This window comes from Marmota monax, unplaced genomic scaffold (assembly GCF_021218885.2).
Source record: "Marmota monax isolate L192 unplaced genomic scaffold, Marmota_monax_Labrador192_F-V1.1 WCK01_AAM20220418_F8-fsc00028, whole genome shotgun sequence".
Lineage (NCBI taxonomy): Eukaryota > Metazoa > Chordata > Mammalia > Rodentia > Sciuridae > Marmota > Marmota monax.
The window spans coordinates 17,916,264-17,932,580 of NW_026694779.1; the positions used below are offsets into that span (position 1 = coordinate 17,916,264).

The 16,317-nt window shown below is 46.5% G+C and overlaps 1 long non-coding RNA gene and 1 other non-coding gene across 2 annotated transcripts in view; one reads left to right on the forward strand and one right to left on the reverse strand.

The window, feature by feature from the left end:
• Nucleotides 1-8,988, forward strand: part of LOC131423452 (uncharacterized) — a 114,855-nt gene extending 105,867 nt beyond the window's left edge. The window contains exon 3 of the long non-coding RNA XR_009225055.1: nucleotides 8,590-8,988. This is a non-coding gene — a long non-coding RNA (uncharacterized LOC131423452). The remainder of the gene's footprint in view (nucleotides 1-8,589) is intronic.
• A 1,899-nt stretch (nucleotides 8,989-10,887) lies between these two features.
• Nucleotides 10,888-10,960, reverse strand: Trnav-cac (transfer RNA valine (anticodon CAC)). Its single transcript has one exon. It is a non-coding gene; the product is annotated as a tRNA-Val (tRNA).
• Between the last annotated feature and the right edge of the window lie 5,357 nt (nucleotides 10,961-16,317).

Genomic DNA, 16,317 nt, shown 5'->3' on the forward strand with positions numbered 1-16,317 from the left:
CATGTGCAGGGTGGTGGGCTGAGCAGGAACCCAGGGCGGCTGGCCAGGAGGCCCTGAGCACAAGAAGTGGAGGCTCAGGCGGGGTCAGCGGTCAGCCTCAGCTGTGCTGAGCCCAGACACCAAAAGCTGGGGCACTGTTTGCTTCAATGCAGTGAAGAAACTCTCTTGACTAATCTCTGAAATGTCACTTTAGTGACTTTGCAGTGACAAAAGGGGGGGGGGGACTTTACCAAATTGGACCTGGAAAGTCACAAAAGGAGCAAACAGTAACAACAAAGGGGAGCAAACAACAAACCCTAGGAGGGGAGAAAGTCTGGTTTCCCAGGGGGTCGCATGGTGCCATTTCACATGGCTTCTCTCCTGAAAGCCAGAGGCCATGTACTGGACAGCAGGCTCGACCTTCCTGAAGCTCCACCTAGTCCTTACAGTGAAGGTCGGTGTGGGAGTAGAAGGAACCAGTGTTAGATGCTCCAAGCATTCTGATTTTGTTAGGACTGGCCACCAAGAGGGACTGTGACCAGAGCCTGACCTCCTGAGGTTCCCCTGCACCAGAGTACCCGGGTGGGGGGAAACACCAGCCCCAACCGCTCCAGCCAGGTTATCCCACGGGGGGGGGGCTCCCCTGAGACTTCCTCAGGGACCGTGGAAGTCCCTCTCTTCATGCTTGCTGCCTCACCAAAGTCCTGCTTACTGCAGTTGCTCTGACCCAAACACTCCTGCTGCTCAGAAAAAGAAGCAAAAGACAGTTTGCAATTACAGAGGAAGCATCCAAACTGGACTCAGATACAGCAGGAGTGTTGGAATTGCCAGACTCTGAACTCAACAACTACAGTTAGCAGCTAAGGGCTCCAACAGAAAAGGCAGGCGACATACAAGAACAGATGGGTGCCAAAAGTGGAGAGATGGAAAAGAAGAATAAAAACACATGCTGGGGTGAGGTGCTCGGTGACAGAGACACAGGGCTAAAGCAGCCTCTGGTCTTGAGGACATGTCAGTCGCAGCTTCCAAACCTGAAAAGCAGAGGAAGAGATAGAACAGAACACCCGAGAACTGTGGGGCACCTGCACAGGAGTAACCTGTGCAGGAAGGGAACAGAAGTAAGAAAGAAAACCAGAAAAAACACTTGAAGCAGTAGACTGAGAATTCCCTCTGATTAAGGTGAAAACACAGATTTAGGAAGCTCAGAGAGCACCAAGTAACATGTGTAAAAACAACCTACCCCTGGGTACATTTAAGCCAGAGGAGGGAAAAAACAAACCATATTGAGTAAGCCAGAGGGAAAACCACCTGACCTAATTGTGTCAACTCTGCAGAAATCGTGCAGGTGAAGAGGAGAGGTAAAGAGGCTGTGCCTTCGCCAGGGTGAGTTCTGGTACCTCCGTCAAGAGTCAGCTGGCGGTGGCTGTGGGGGCTAGCCTCTGGATCTCTGTGCTGTCCCGTAGGCCTGTGGATCGTTTTTATGTCACATGATGGTCACTTTGGTCTGCAGTGTGATATCTCCAGCATTGCTCCATGTGCTCAGAGTTGCTTTGGGTATTTGAGGTTTTTGTGCTTCTGGATGAATTTTAGGATATTTTTTCCAGTCCATGGAGAATGTCATTAGTACTTTCATGGGGATTTCATTTAATCTGTAAATCACTTTGAGAACCATGGATATTAATTAACAATATTAATTCTTCACTTGTTTTGATGTCTTCAATTTTTTTCAGAAGTGTTTTATGATTTTTATGGTGGAGGTCTTTCCCTTCCTTGGTTAAGTTTCCTCCTAGGTGTTTTATTTATTGGTAGTTGTGAATGGGATTGGTTTTATGTTTTTTTTTTTCAGTGACTCAGTGATACACATTATTGGTACATAACAATGCTACCTACTGATTTTTGTATGTTGATTTTGTATCCTTTAACATACTGAATTCACTTAGCTCTTCTAACAGTCTTTGGGTGGAGTGTTAAGGTTTTCCACATGTAGTATGATATCTGAAAATAGGGAGACTTGACTTCCTCCTTCCTATTGCAGTTGTATCTGCTTGGAGACCTGATCTCCGTCACCCAGTGATACAACAATCCTGAACATGCATGTGCCTAAAGACAAAGCATCAAAAGATGTGAGATAAAAAGAGAACCACACAGATACGTAGATGAGTCCACTGCAAAGTTGGAGACTTGAACACCCCTGGGTCAGATCCAGCAGAAGAAAATCAGTAAGGACATAGCTGAACTCAAAATCATCAGCCAATGGATGTGATTGATATTTAGAGATGATGTCATTCAACAACAGCAGAAAACACATTCTGTAGAACGTTCAACAAGACAGACACCTTCTCTGCCTTAAAACATGCCCTAACCCCACTTGAGAAGAGTAGTAACCACACGATGTCTATCTCAGACACATGGGCTGTCTAAAATCAGCAAGGGCTGTCAAGAAGTCAGGGAAATGGCAGCCCTCAGGAACTGTAAAGGGATGGCAAATTGCTGCTGTCTCTCTGAGAAACAGTTACACAGCCTCCAAATGTTAAGCAGAGTCACATTAAAACCTGTAATTTCACTCCCTGGTTTATGCCCATTATAATTGAAAACATATGTCTACACAAAAATCTGCACATAAATATTCATAGCAGCAAGATTTGTAAAAGCCCCAAAGTAGAGACAATGTAAACATTATTCATCTGATGAATGGATAAACAAAACAGGATCCATCCAAACAGCATGTCATGTGACCATAGGGCAGGACCTTACTTGACAAAAGAGAGGAACAAGGCCCTGGAACTCACTGCGGCACAGGAACCTTGAAACATCCTTCTGAGGGAGGGGAGCACTCACAAAGAGACACAGTCTTGCAGTGGACCATGCACATGGAACATCCAGAGCAGGCCAGTCCACAGGACAGCTTTTGGGAGGAAGGTGACCTGATGTTGTCCAAGGGCCTTGGGCTCAGATCAAGAGTTGCGCAACCCCACGATGATTTCAGGAAGAACTGAAGTACACTAGAAATGGTGGATTTTAACATAGAGGAATGGTATCTCAGTGAAGTATTGTAACAAAAACACCACAGGCTCCTGAATCAGCACAGGCTCTGATAGATTCTCTCAGGTGTGCATAGGGCTGTGCAGAACAACACACTGCAAACAGAGCAGGAAAACCTGGTGCTGGTGTAACGTGATGTTCCAGTGCCAACCGTAGGCTGCCCACCAAGACCCCAGCACGGTAAGACGCTGCTGGAGATTGCCCGTCCTGATGGCAAACCAACCACTCAGGAGTAGACGTAAGGATTAAGGATCGAGTCCTAAATGTGTGCAGGTTGAAGCCCCAACCCCAGGCCCTCAGCTCTGTTTAGGAGACATGATCTTTAGAGGTGATAAAAGGCATCACAGTAACTGGGTGTGTGCTAATCCAGGATGGCAGGTACACACACACACACACACACACACACACACACAGAAGGACAACAATGCAAAGATACGGGGAAAGGAATCCATAAGTCCAGGGCAGGGTCAGAAGGCCTGCTGCTGCTTGGCATTGGCCCTGTGTCCCGGAGTTACAAAAAACCAGATCACAGTGAGAGCCATGGGGAAGGCGGTCATTTAAGGAAAGCCAGGAAGCAAGTCCAGGAGTTCAGAGAGGATGGAGGACTTCCCTGTACAACAGTGCTTCAGCTGAGTTAGGGCACCCGAGGGCAGGCCCAGACCCCTCCATCACTGTTCTTAGCTACGTTGGGGCACCTGAGGGCAGGCCCAGACCCCTCCATCACTGTGCCTCAGCTGGGACAGGGCACCCTTTCCTGTGTCCCATCTAAAACAGAAAAACGTGTGACTGGTCCCTCCTGCACTGGAGGTGGGCAGTGTGCAAGCTGTACCCCAGATATGATGATCTGTTAAGGGATGCAAAAGGATATGGGTAAGATTCATGCAAAGGGTAGAAATAGTTACTTCGACTGGGTCAATTGACTTTTTAAACTCTTTAAGACTATCTAGGGAAGAAACTAGAAATTTTATAATTAAAATCTAGTTAATATGTAAAACTCTTTCAATCCAGATATACATTCTATGGTTTTGAAGTTAAATATCAAAATTGTGAGTTCTAGCTCATTAATGTCACCTGCAGTAACTACTGGCACACAGCAAAGTATACCCATGGAGACGTGAACAAATAAAAAAGGAGGGATTTTAAACAAAAGCATTGTGTGCGATTGTGCTCAGTGATGGACTAGCAGCAGTTTGTGGAGACCAGCTGTGGGAACGTGGGGTGGCCTTCCCCATCACTCCTGTCCAGCACATCTGTAGCCTTGGACACTGGTGAGGAGCAGACATGTACTCTGGAAGTCAGAGAAAGACCTAGACCTGAGCCACACAAGGGCTTCAGTGGATAGTTGCCAGTCACACAAAGTGCCCAGCGGCTCCCCACTCCAACAAGAGAGGAAGTCGCCGGCCAGCACCAGGACAGCCCACTTGCCAGATGAGGATTTTGGAGAAGGCTGCAGAGAACTGCTTCTAAGCAAAGAGAAATACTCCTGAAACACAGGAAGCAAGAGAACACCTCACAAGTACGTCCTCTGAGCTGTGGACCAAGGTGAGAGCTGAGGCCCAAACCAGGGCCTGTCAAGAGGGCCACGGCCACAGCCCCAATGCACAACTACCAAGACCAAGGGGTGCAAGGGGATCTTGGGGCTCCAGAGTGAGGCAAAGCCCCATTGGGCCGACACGGAGTGCAGTTCAAAGGGGAAAGGTGTGAGCTGCACTTCTTCAAAATGGAAACCGTTTGCTGTTTGGAAGGTCCTGATAGAAGGAAGACCTCAGACAGTTCAAGTTAAATGGAAAGAAGGACCGGTGAGAGGCCCCTAGCCCTCCAGACCTCTCATGGGTGGGCCAGGGAGGCAACGAGGGAAGGCTCCTAACTGGTGTTAGGGGTCCCGCCCTGCCCGAGTCTCGCCCGACAGCACTGTGATTGCTGACCTTCTGCTCTCTGCTGCGTGAGTGTCCATGCAACCAGGCCTCCTGCTGTTGACAGAAAAAGTTAGGCTGTGGTTCCTCCATAGGGACTCCGCAGAGGCGTCCTTGGCCCAACACAGTTTAATTTAATACAATCGATCACAATTAAAGGTAAAATTGTTGTTCTGTGAAATACCCTGCCAAGAACATGAGAAAGCAAATTCCAGGCCAGGGTCCTAACATCTCGAGGACCTAAGGAGCTCACATCACTCTTCAGTGGAAGCAAGCCAACAGTCCAGTTGGAAAACAGCCAAAGACATGGTCAAAGCACTTTGTTGCTCCCATATGGTAGATAAGAGGGGAAATGGAAGGAGCAACCGAGTTCCTTCAGGGCTGCTGCTTTTCACCCGAGGGAATCTGTCTTGGAAGTTGAAGGCCAGGCCAGTGAACACAGGAAACAGACACACTGTGGTCTCTAGGGTCAGATGTGAGGCAAGTTTATTGTTCTGTAAGCCATACAAATTCCCAGAACGAAGGTCACCTTCAAGTGTCTTTGTGTGAGCACACCCCAAATCTAGGACGAAACCCTGGCTTATCTCTGTTCCGCATGGGTACTGGATGCTCTTGTGATCCCTTAGGAGAGCAGCACTAGTGAAGGTAGCTGGATAGTACAGCCTTTCTAGTTTGTTTCATGAAAAACAGGGTTTCTACAGTCCTGGGAATCTGGGTGTGAGGATTGGCTCACTAGTATAGTAAGTGCTCTGCCAGCTGCAGTACATCTGAGCCAGAGGCCCAACGGGTGGCACTGTGCCGTGGCCTGGGCTGTCCGTCGTTCACACCTGCTGGCCTAGGGACCTCCCTGCTGAGCTTCTGTTTTCTTCCCAAAGTAACCGGTGGTGCCCATCCCTGTGGAGCTCACCCCCCATCAGAACTCAGAAGCAAAGAGTAGGCAGCCTTGATCCTGGGTCATCGTGGATCCAAGTCCCGCTAAATGTTGTTACCACAATAAAGTGAAAATTTAGAAAGTTTATGTCCCTGATGCTTCCTAGAGCAAGATGGCAACAGAGCAGGAGAAAGGGACGGCAGATGGGGCTCTCAGGGCGTGGGGAGGCTGGATCTGTGGCACCAACTTTCACAGATGGCTGCAGAGTGACACGGTGAGACAACGTGAGCCAAGGTCCCGACGGAGATTGGCCTCAGCCACCAGTAAGCACAAGCGCCTCTACAAAGAGCTGCTAACTAGAGTTTATTTCTTTCTAAAGCCAAGTAACTGAGAGGAGAACGAGCAGATCTGAGGATGACCTGTCTTTAAATGAGCTTTATTTCATGAAATCGACACGGTGGAGTTCACAATCAGCCATGACGGACCTGGGTCTTGCCTCTTTGAGTCACATTAGTGAGGAAAAGGATGTATGGGTGACTGTTGCCTACAGGCACACTGGTAAGAGTTGATCACAGTTCATGACACTTGAAATAAAATGCCTTTAATACAGACAGAAACTAGAATCGACTGAAAGCCAAGCCAGAGACACTTACTGATGGTCCTGTCAAGTCTTCCCTATGGCTCCCGTGCGCAAGGTCAACTGCCCACTGGAGGAGAGCCATCGGCCTTGGTGACAGTGCAGTGTGGACAGTCCCAGCAGAGCTTTCTGAAGGTGTGAACTCCAGGAGGACATAGGCAAGCCTGGGGCGCATACTGATGGGCCAAGAGTGTATGAAACCTGCCTTTATCAGCTCCAAGGACTGCTTTGATAAAATCAGATGAAGTCTTGGACTAGGGGTGATCCACAGGCTTAGGGGTTCACACAGCAACGCGAAAGCTTGGAGTGTTGGGCTCCTGCCGACGCGTTCCAGCCCTCAGTCCCTGAACTCTGACTCCACTGTTGAGACATTTAGGAGGTGCTTCACAACACTGCCTTGGCATCCCTGCAATCATTCAATGCAATTACTACTTCACATGTTTTCAGATGCGACTACACTGCAACACATACAAACCCACTGTTCAAAAGTGGTGAATGTCACATTATACATGTGAGCACTGACACCTCTTCTTATGCTGTCAGATGGTATCACTTAGGTACAAATTTCAAAATAATGTTTTCTTTGGCGTCTCTTTGTATATGGTGGAGCCTCTTATACATGTGAAGTTATTCTCTAACAGTGAATGTAGCTTTGCATACATGATTTTTATCAGTTACTCAGGACTGTGGCTGTCATACACTGTACATTTTAGATCAATTGTGGTATGTTACAATAATTCTTACTAATAAATAAGGTTTACCAGGCTATTTATTTTGCAATAGAACTATCTTTCATAATGAAACCAATTTTTGGACTTAACAGACCAAACAAAATTCATTTTGCTGTTTTGAAACTGTAAATAACCCTCTATTTGATAGAGAGAAGCATTGAAGTTTTTTTTTTTTTTTTTTTTGTAGCAGAGATTGAACCTAGGGGCACTTAACCATTGAGCCATATCCTTAGTCCTTTTATTTTTGTATTTTTATTTTGAGACCAGTTTCTCACTAAGTTGCTGAGGCTGACTTTGAACTTGCAATTCTCCTTCCTCAGCCTCCCAAGTGCTGGGATTATAGGCATGCACCATCATGACTGGCTAACATGTACAATTTTTTAATGAAATTAAGCATCACGTTATGTCATAAGATAAAAATTTTAAGTATTTTACCCATACTCCAATTGATATCTTTATTGACTTCTTTGAAATAGTGTGACCAATAGTTAGAAAAATCAATGAAAATTATGGGAAAGCAATGTACTTCTCCTTGGTGTTCAGGGGAAGTCTAACTGTCCAGCACTCAGAGGATGAACATGGGAGGCTTAGAAAGCTGCTCTTTACTCTATTTAGTGAATGAAGATCTTATCCCTGTTGTGCAACAGCACAGAATACAGATTACCAGAGTGTGCGGCTGACAAAGACCACGACTTCATGACCTCTGAGAGGATAACTACTCTGGTTCACAGTCCACCAAAGTGTCAAGACAGTCCATTCCCTCTGATTTTAAGAATACGTACAAACTGTCATAGGTATGAACTTATAAAACAGGTTAACACAAATAAAATTGTAACTTTGCCATCCGTATCTAGATTCTGTAGAGTTCAAGGTTTGAAAAATGAGTTTCACTAATGGGATTTTCGAAAATTATAATGTTAATAGTGAAGATTGTCCTTCTCAGTCAAAGGCTCGAGTACACTTGGACGCCAAATGTCCTGACCCAATGAGGGCCGCGAACCTAGGTGGGGAGGAATGAAGGGACAAGAGACACAGACACGAGGGATGACAGCAAGACAGGAGTTCTGATCAAGCTGCAAACTTTTATTGTTCACACAGGGGTATTTATATGCTGGGGATGGGGAAGCTCTCTAATCAGCAATTGCTGGATGTGGGTGGTAAAACTGCCAGCTACAAGATGTCTGATGATCCTGATTACCGCAGGATATTCCAGGGAGATAGGTAGCTGCAGGATGTCTCCCAGGCAGGATGTCTCCCAGGGGGCTGTTTCTTGTAAATGTCAGGCTATTCTTTGAAGGAGAATTTCCTTGTAGCCCCTGACAAAGATAAAAATGACCGGCTTTTAAGTTGCTTGAATCAGCATTAAATGCACTTCCAGAACCATCTCCAAGTTTGTTTGCTTTTCTTGTTTTTTAGTCTCTGAAGACCTGAGATCTAATCTCATTTTGAAATCTGCACCTGCCCAAGGAGCCTATTCCAGTGCCTGTCATCCACACCAGGGTGAGGGGAAGGTGTGCCACTCACCAGGCCAGCTCCACAGGTGCCCTGCTCCCTCCAGAACCCTGGGGGCCTCTATGTGAAAGTCACAGCTCTGAGCTCTGGATGACAGCTTTCTTGCAGACAAGACTAAATCAGCCCTGTATGTAGTGAGATTTTCTTAAAACCAAATTCTCTGTCAAACAATAAAGCAGAAATATAACCAAATGCCTTGCCACAGTATAGCTTAAGTATTTCTTATGTTGGCACCATGTGGGGCACAGTTTGGGTGAATTCCTTTTAAATAATAGCTGTTGTAAAAATCTCATGTGCACATTACCTATGGCAAATAACAAAACAACAACTAACAGGACAAGTCGGGTTTCCGAGAAGAGGTGAGATATTACTAGACCTGATTGAATTTATGCTTTTGAGTCACTAATGCAAAATGAAACAATATAAAAAGGATTCAGAGAAAATCCCACCTGTGATACTTCTGCTCACTGTCCCGACCTCTGGATGGGCTGTGCTCTTCTTTCTTAAGTACCTCCACAATCTCCTGATCCAGGCAAGGTGCAAACACACTGCACACAGCTTTGTTGTCACCATGCAGCCAAGGTGTTGTGTCTTCCCACAAGGCCAGGATTTATTTAAAAACAATAAATCCACAGGCTACACCACTTCCATGGTGGCCGTTCTCTGAATATTCCTGGGCATCTGATAGTCATAGGCCAGGCAAACACAAGTTCTTTTATATTCCACTCTTCATTCTAACAGCCCGAGGACTGCTGCTCTACACACCATGGAGTCACTAGGGCAGGCACAGCCTGAGGACTGCTGCTCTACACACCATGGAGTTGTTACCGCTGTTGACTGGTGACGAGTTCTTGCTTCCCCAATGTTGAAGAATAACACCAAAGAAGCACGCCGAGGCAAGGTCAGAGTAGAAATTAGAAGTTTATTAAAGGACAGCAGAAAAGACTTCTCCCGGAGGAAGAAGGGGACCCAAGAGGTGGAATCCGTGGAAGGGATGTTGTCTCCCCTTTTTATAGTTCTTTCAGTGATGGAATGTAGGTGGGAAGGCCCGAGGGGTGGGACACAGGTGGGCCAAAGAAGTAATCTGGTCAGGAAGGACTTCTGAGTCAGCACCTTTTTGCTGGGGGCTGTTCATTAACATTTCTTTGAGGTGGACTTTGGCCTAGGGCCTTTTCGGACTTCATTAACATTCCTTGAGTTGTCCTGCGTTTCCCGGAATCATTGCCAGCATGGCCTCCATTTTAGATTTCACTCGGTATTAGACCCGATTTACCTAACTACACTGACTACCTAACTTTAAATCTGGCTTCATTGTCACTAGGGCAGGGCAGGGCTTGTTGTCCAAATACTCTCAATTTCCTTCTTTTTATATACAGATCAGCATATTAAAACAGTGTTTTTCACTTTGTTCTTTTCGCTTCACAGTATATCTTGAATTTTTTTATGAACCAGTACATAAATAACTTCCTTATTTTTTTCTACAGCAAAATACTATTCCTATACAGCCAAATGATACACTAATTGGTCTCTAAGAATGACAAATCACTCCCATTTTTGCTGTTTCACACTTTGCCATGAATGTATTTATGGCATTATGACATATTTTGACTGGCTTTTTCCTCAGAAGAAAATTCTACTGTTATCAAATGTTGCTTTTCTCTTAGACCTTCCGCTTTTCCAAGATCCTAAAGGGATTTCCTCAGTGGTTCTTTTTTTTTTTTTTTAGAGAGAGAGAGAGAGAGAGAATGAATTTTAATATTTATTTTTAAGTTTTCGGCGGACACAACATCTTGGTTTGTATGTGGTGCTGAGGATCGAACCCGGGCCGCACGCATGCCAGGCGAGCGCGCTGCCGGTTGAGCCACATCCCCAGCCCCTCTCAGTGGTTCTTGAAGTGTTTTTGCCTTTACCCTTCTGTTTCCCCACATTGGGTGCTTGGGCTGTAGGTCAGCGGCTCTCCTGGGCTCCCCCTCACTCTGCACCGCTCGCTGACTGATGGGCTTCCCAGCCACAGAGGCGTGGGTGGAGGCCCAGTTCTACCCTCTGGCCTACTCCTGTGCTGTTATATGGAGTCTTGGATTCCCACCTCAATGTTGAAACTACTAAATATTGGGGTGTAACTTACTACCCAGCAGAGTTCGTCTTCCTTCCTTTTCTACTTTAGAGTTTTTACATTTTGGAATTTTTTTTTTTTTTTTAAAGTGGTGGTGCTGGGGATCGAACCCAGGGCCTTGTGCATGTGAGGCAAGCACTCTTCCAATTGAGCTACATCCCCAGCCCCTAGATATTCTTATTCATTTTTCCATTTGAAATTTATATTGAGTTTGCCCAGTAGAAAAAAAAAAAGAAGCTATTATTTATTGGTATCAAAACATTGAGTTTCCAGTTAACATGGATTGATTGCTGTGATGCTGAGTCTTCTTCCCATTCTTTGAGTAGTTTTTCTGTCCTTTGATGGTGACTTATAGTCTTTTCGGGTAGCTCTAATTTCTTGGTAAGTTAACAAGTTGAACTGGGAACGGGGTGTTTTTCTATTACGTCTTTTGTAGTGTTTCATCTCTTAGAGTTCAAGACACAGTATGCTTGACCCTTTTCTTGAGTGGAGGGGAGAGGGATCACCTTCAAGTCCCTTGCGTTTGTGAGTCATGGAAGCATGCACAGTGACCAGCATGGTGGAGGTGTCATAGCCTGGGTGTGATGCCCTCTTCAGGGGTGATGAAGAGGCGCTGTTTCTGTGTTTGCCTCTGTCAGTTCTCAGACCTTTCTCAAAATCCACAGCTCTCAAGTGGCATTTTTGCATGTCCTGCTGACATACCATCCAGCCATCGCCACACTGAACTCTCAGGATCTGCCCATAGCTGCCCGTAGCAGTGTTTGTACTTAGCTTTTAATTTTGGTGTCTTTATTTAATGTGCGTGTTCTATGTGGAGGAAGCATTGCTGTTGCCCTGTCACAGAATGTCCCCTCCCCCTGCACCCTCACTGCTCCTTCCCTGGCCCCCAGGTTGGCGGGGGCTTCTTCCTCCAGACTCCCACATTTCCCACCTTTGCCTTCTTCTGAAAGAGCTGCTGTTGGGATCAAGTGTGAGGCGTGCCCAGCGGCGACTATGTCCAGAGGTGACAAGGCTGGACCAGTCAGTGCCTGTACCCTCTTGGTGCACTGATGGACTGGAAGTGCTGACTGTGCTGATGTGGGTGGGGGCATGGCTGGGGAGGGGTGCTGGGGGAGCACCTGGGGATTCCACTGTCCCTGTGGGCCGGGCTCATGGAGGCCATGCACTGAGCAGCTGCCCCCGCCACATCCTCTGCCAGGATGTGCTGCCTCTCCTCGGGCCCAGTGGGCTGCAGGTGGCTGCCCATGGCCTGATGCTCTGAAACCATGAGCCCTAGAACTCTTCCTCCTCTGCGCTGCTCTGGTTGGGTATTGTGTTCCCAGTGAGGAAAACCTGACTACTAACTCCTGCCTTCATTTTCAGCAAACAGACTTTCACCCATACTTCCAGGCCAGCTAACAGGTGTAGGGTTTCTTCGTTTGGGATTGGGGTCCCTGATGACTTCAGGGCTGTGGCATGCTCAGTGCCTAAGAAAGTTTCTGTGCAAAGGCCTAGGATGCCCAGTTGCTATGGCAATGCCCTCCATGATAGTCTCATCAGCTTCGACCTTGATCTTAGGCACATAAGTCCTGGGAACACAGGAACTTGCTTGCTAGATAACTACAATGTTTCACCAAGCTCCGGTGCTCCTGGAGCTGCCCGCCTAACAGTAACTTCAGACAATGGGCCTTCTTGAGAACTAAACAAAGCTCCTAACATTGCATATTGTAACTATGAAATGTAACTGCAAAATAAGCAACCTTACTGATACTCTAAACAATAATGTGGTTATGGTACTGATGACCTAATGGGACCTATTGTTATAAATAAACGTGGCCCCTTGGACAAAGGCCACTCTGCCACCTTCCTTGCCTCTGCACCTTGTCTCTGTCTCCTTATTATTATTTTTCTTTACATCCATGGTCCTTCCTCTAACAGTTCTAATTGAATGTTCTTCCATGTGGTTCTAATCAAACCTGGTCCCTTGTGACACTCTACCTGGAGGTCACTATGGTACACAGAATGCCCACCCTCCAGGTGTGCATACCCTAATCCCTGGAATGGGTGAGTACCTGGTTACATGGCCTGGGGACTTTGCATGGGCTAGAAAAGTCACAGACCCTATAATAGAGGATCCGTGTTTGCCAGCTGAGCCCAATATAATCACATAGTCCTTTCAAAGCAAAGCATGGTCTCCCATGGGAGTCAGAGACGTGGCAGATGTGAACAGAGAGACGGGAAGCAGGAGGGGATCCTGCCAGCACAGCTGCCTTGGAGATGGGAGCAGCCACAGGAAAGGAGGCATGGGACATGGGCTCTGGGAACAGCCATGAGCTGAGACACGTGAGTCCCAGGTGACAACAGTGGCCCAGCTGACACCTGCAGTTCCACTAGGTGGAAACCTCTGCCCAGCATCAATAGGTCACACCGACGTGAAGGAACGTGGCTTAAGAGGTTCAAATGACTAGAAATCACGGCTGGACCTGAAAAGAAGGTTGACACTCAGACTGCACAGAGGAAGCCAGCGAGAAAAATGAAGGCACGCTGGCAAATCAGGAAGTAGGAATGCTCCAAAGAATGGGTGGTGGCCGTGCTGGAGTTAGCGTGCCTGGTCTCCTCTGGGAACTCCAGGGCATGTGTGGAAGGTGGTGGCAGCCATCTGTCATGACAAGACAGGACGTCTGCTGATAAAGAGTCAAGGGAGTTGGAAGTTCGGCACTTGAAAGTAGGAAGGAAAACTGATGAATATAGCACTGACCAACCCACCTTCCTTCCTTCCCATCCATGAGGCAGTGAGCCTGCCTCACAGTAATCACTATTTTTAGAGAAAGCAGTGGAGAAATGGAAAGAGATCAGGAGAAAAGCATGGGTTACAGAACCGCTCACGAATGGTCGTTGTAAACGGAGCAATGCCATCTTCACCACGGATCCCGAGAACGCTCGTGTCTATGGACATCCATGCATACTTGCAACCACACAGGGCATCATGGAGAACATTTTTGAAGGAGTTCCTCTGTGATTAAAAAATGCTAATTTATTCTGGATGATTCTAAATTATGCCAAATTTCCTTTGGCAAATGTTTGTTGCTATGAATCTGGTCATTAGATATGTTTGGAACATCTGCATCACATGAGAAATCACTGTCTTGGAAGGGCCTGTGAACTCCTGATAGCAAACATTTGGGATAAAGGTGCATATTCTGAAGAGAGGCCTTAATTGTCACCAGGTGTTCAAAAGTGTCTGATTCTAAAAATTTTTCAGTATTAAGAAGCCCTTTAAAAAAAAAAAAGAAGAAGCCCTTTGCCCTATATAAACCGTATTTTACTTCCAGATGGAGTACGGTTTGGCCTAGTGTGCTTTCCTTCCTCTGCTGGAGTGCTGTAGATTCATGAGACCAGACCTGCATGCTGACCTGGGTGGCAAAGACATTCAAAAATAAGTATTGCATATGTGTTTTTTTTTAAAAATATACTATGACTGGAAGGGTCCAAAGAATAAGTCACTATTTCTTTTTATTTTTAAACTATCACCTATTTTTCTACAATGATGGTCTTCCCACCTTGTAAGACAGGGAGATGTAATGGTACAATTGTCAGATCATACCAGGAAAACTCACAACAGATTTAAAAGTACTAGCTTCCACCGTAAGTGTGGTGCTCACAGTGACAAGCAATGTGTGCTTACCCAGAGCTTTCTGGTCATTGAGGTAGCTCTGTGGTCTCACCCACCTTGGATCTGCAGGCTTCCTACAGCAGGGCCTCTTAGAACTCCCTGGTCCTTCAGGTAGCTCTGTGGTCTCACCTCACCTTTGAAGCTGCAGGCTTCCTACAGCAGGGCTTCTTAGCCCAGGCAGGGCTGATGAGGCCTGGATGACTCTTAGTTGTGTGGAAGTCCTGTGCATTGCAGGAGGTACAGGGGAATCTCAGCAGTCTACCCACCAGAGATCAGTAGCACCCTCTCTGCCATGGAGATATATCCTCAAGCACTGATAAATGTCCCCAGGGGTGACAATCTCCAGTCTTCATTGAGAATCACCAGTCTATAGCTCTTTACTCAAACTTGATCCTCCCACCATAGTGAACATATCAGGATGTACCCGTCTTTCTCCCCTGTGCCAGCATAGCTGCAGAGCACCTTGTGTATGCAATGCGCTTCCCACTCTTCCACCCCTGGCCAGCTGTATCTCAGCCTCAGAGTGCAGTGTGGGCTCCTTTACGCCTGGCCAGATCCACGCGCCTTTTTACCACCCTGGGCTGGAGGACACCACTTCCTCATCTCTCCTTTTGCTGCTGGCCCTGCTGGATGGGGTGATTGGGAGTTTATCTGTGTCCCCTATGAAACTCCAAGTCAGGTGGGCCCAGAGTGTTTACTGAGTATCCCCACATTCTGGCACATGTCGGTGTACAATACAGAGCTCTAGGCTGTAACATGCGAGTCTAAGTAAACCTTAGTTGACATCATTGTAGTGATAGACTTTTAAATTACATTTACTACTATAGTTTTTAAGCATTAAGAATTCAAAAAATAATCTTGTAAAGAGCCTGGTACAACCCATGTCAAACACAAATCACTGTGTTGACTTCTTTCTTGCCGAGCTTTTGACCTTTAGAATCTTCTCAGCTCCATTCATCTGATATTTCGAGCCCCCATTGTATCACAGTTGGCAAGTTTTTATTTGCTCTCTGTTAATGTGGTAAAGGTCACATCATTAGACGGAGCCTGGTTGCAGAGGAAACATGGTCCTCTGCCCATGCGAAGCATGAAGAGTGACTTCCTGGGGCTGGGGTTGTGGCTCAGAGGTAGACCACTTGCCTAGCATGTGTGAGGCACTGGGTTTGATCCTCAGAACCACATAAAATAAAAAAATATTGTGTCTACCTGTAACTGAAAAAATATTTTTTTTAAAAAAGTGACTTCATTGGGCTGTTCTACAACTTATACCTTGGGGTTGATTTTAAATGTTTTTCTCCAAAATTGAAGATTATGCCTGAAATTAATTCAGGAAAGTTCACAAAAGCGAAGAATCACCCAGAACTACAGATCGAATGCCTTGCTTACTTCACACGATTGAGTGTTGGAACTGTGTTTAGAATATCTTGGTGACATCGGCCCAAGGGCCTCTGAAGGAAAGCTCTCAGCCGGCCCACAAGGTGGTTTCTACTGCTGTGGCTTTATGTCCCTAACAGTCTTCCTAGGGACAAGAAAACTGGCTTCTCCACTCAGTAACCCTCTGTGTGTACTGGTTGAACACCAACTGCAGTCCATCTGACTGTGGGGGTGGGACCCACCTGAGGGTCACAGTGGCCAGCTGGGCAGTTCCCCATGTCATGCTGAGAAGTCATGAAGAAAGAAGGCCCCGGCTGAGGAGGTGACTGGGAGCCCAGGTGGCAAGCTTCAACGTGGAACTGATAGAGAACAAAAGGAGGGGTGGAAACGTGGCCACCCAGTTTTACCACTTGTAACTACAACAGAAAGATGTGAAATGCATCCCGGAAACAGAGTTCTTGGGGAAGAGTGAGATGCTATTACACACTTCTAT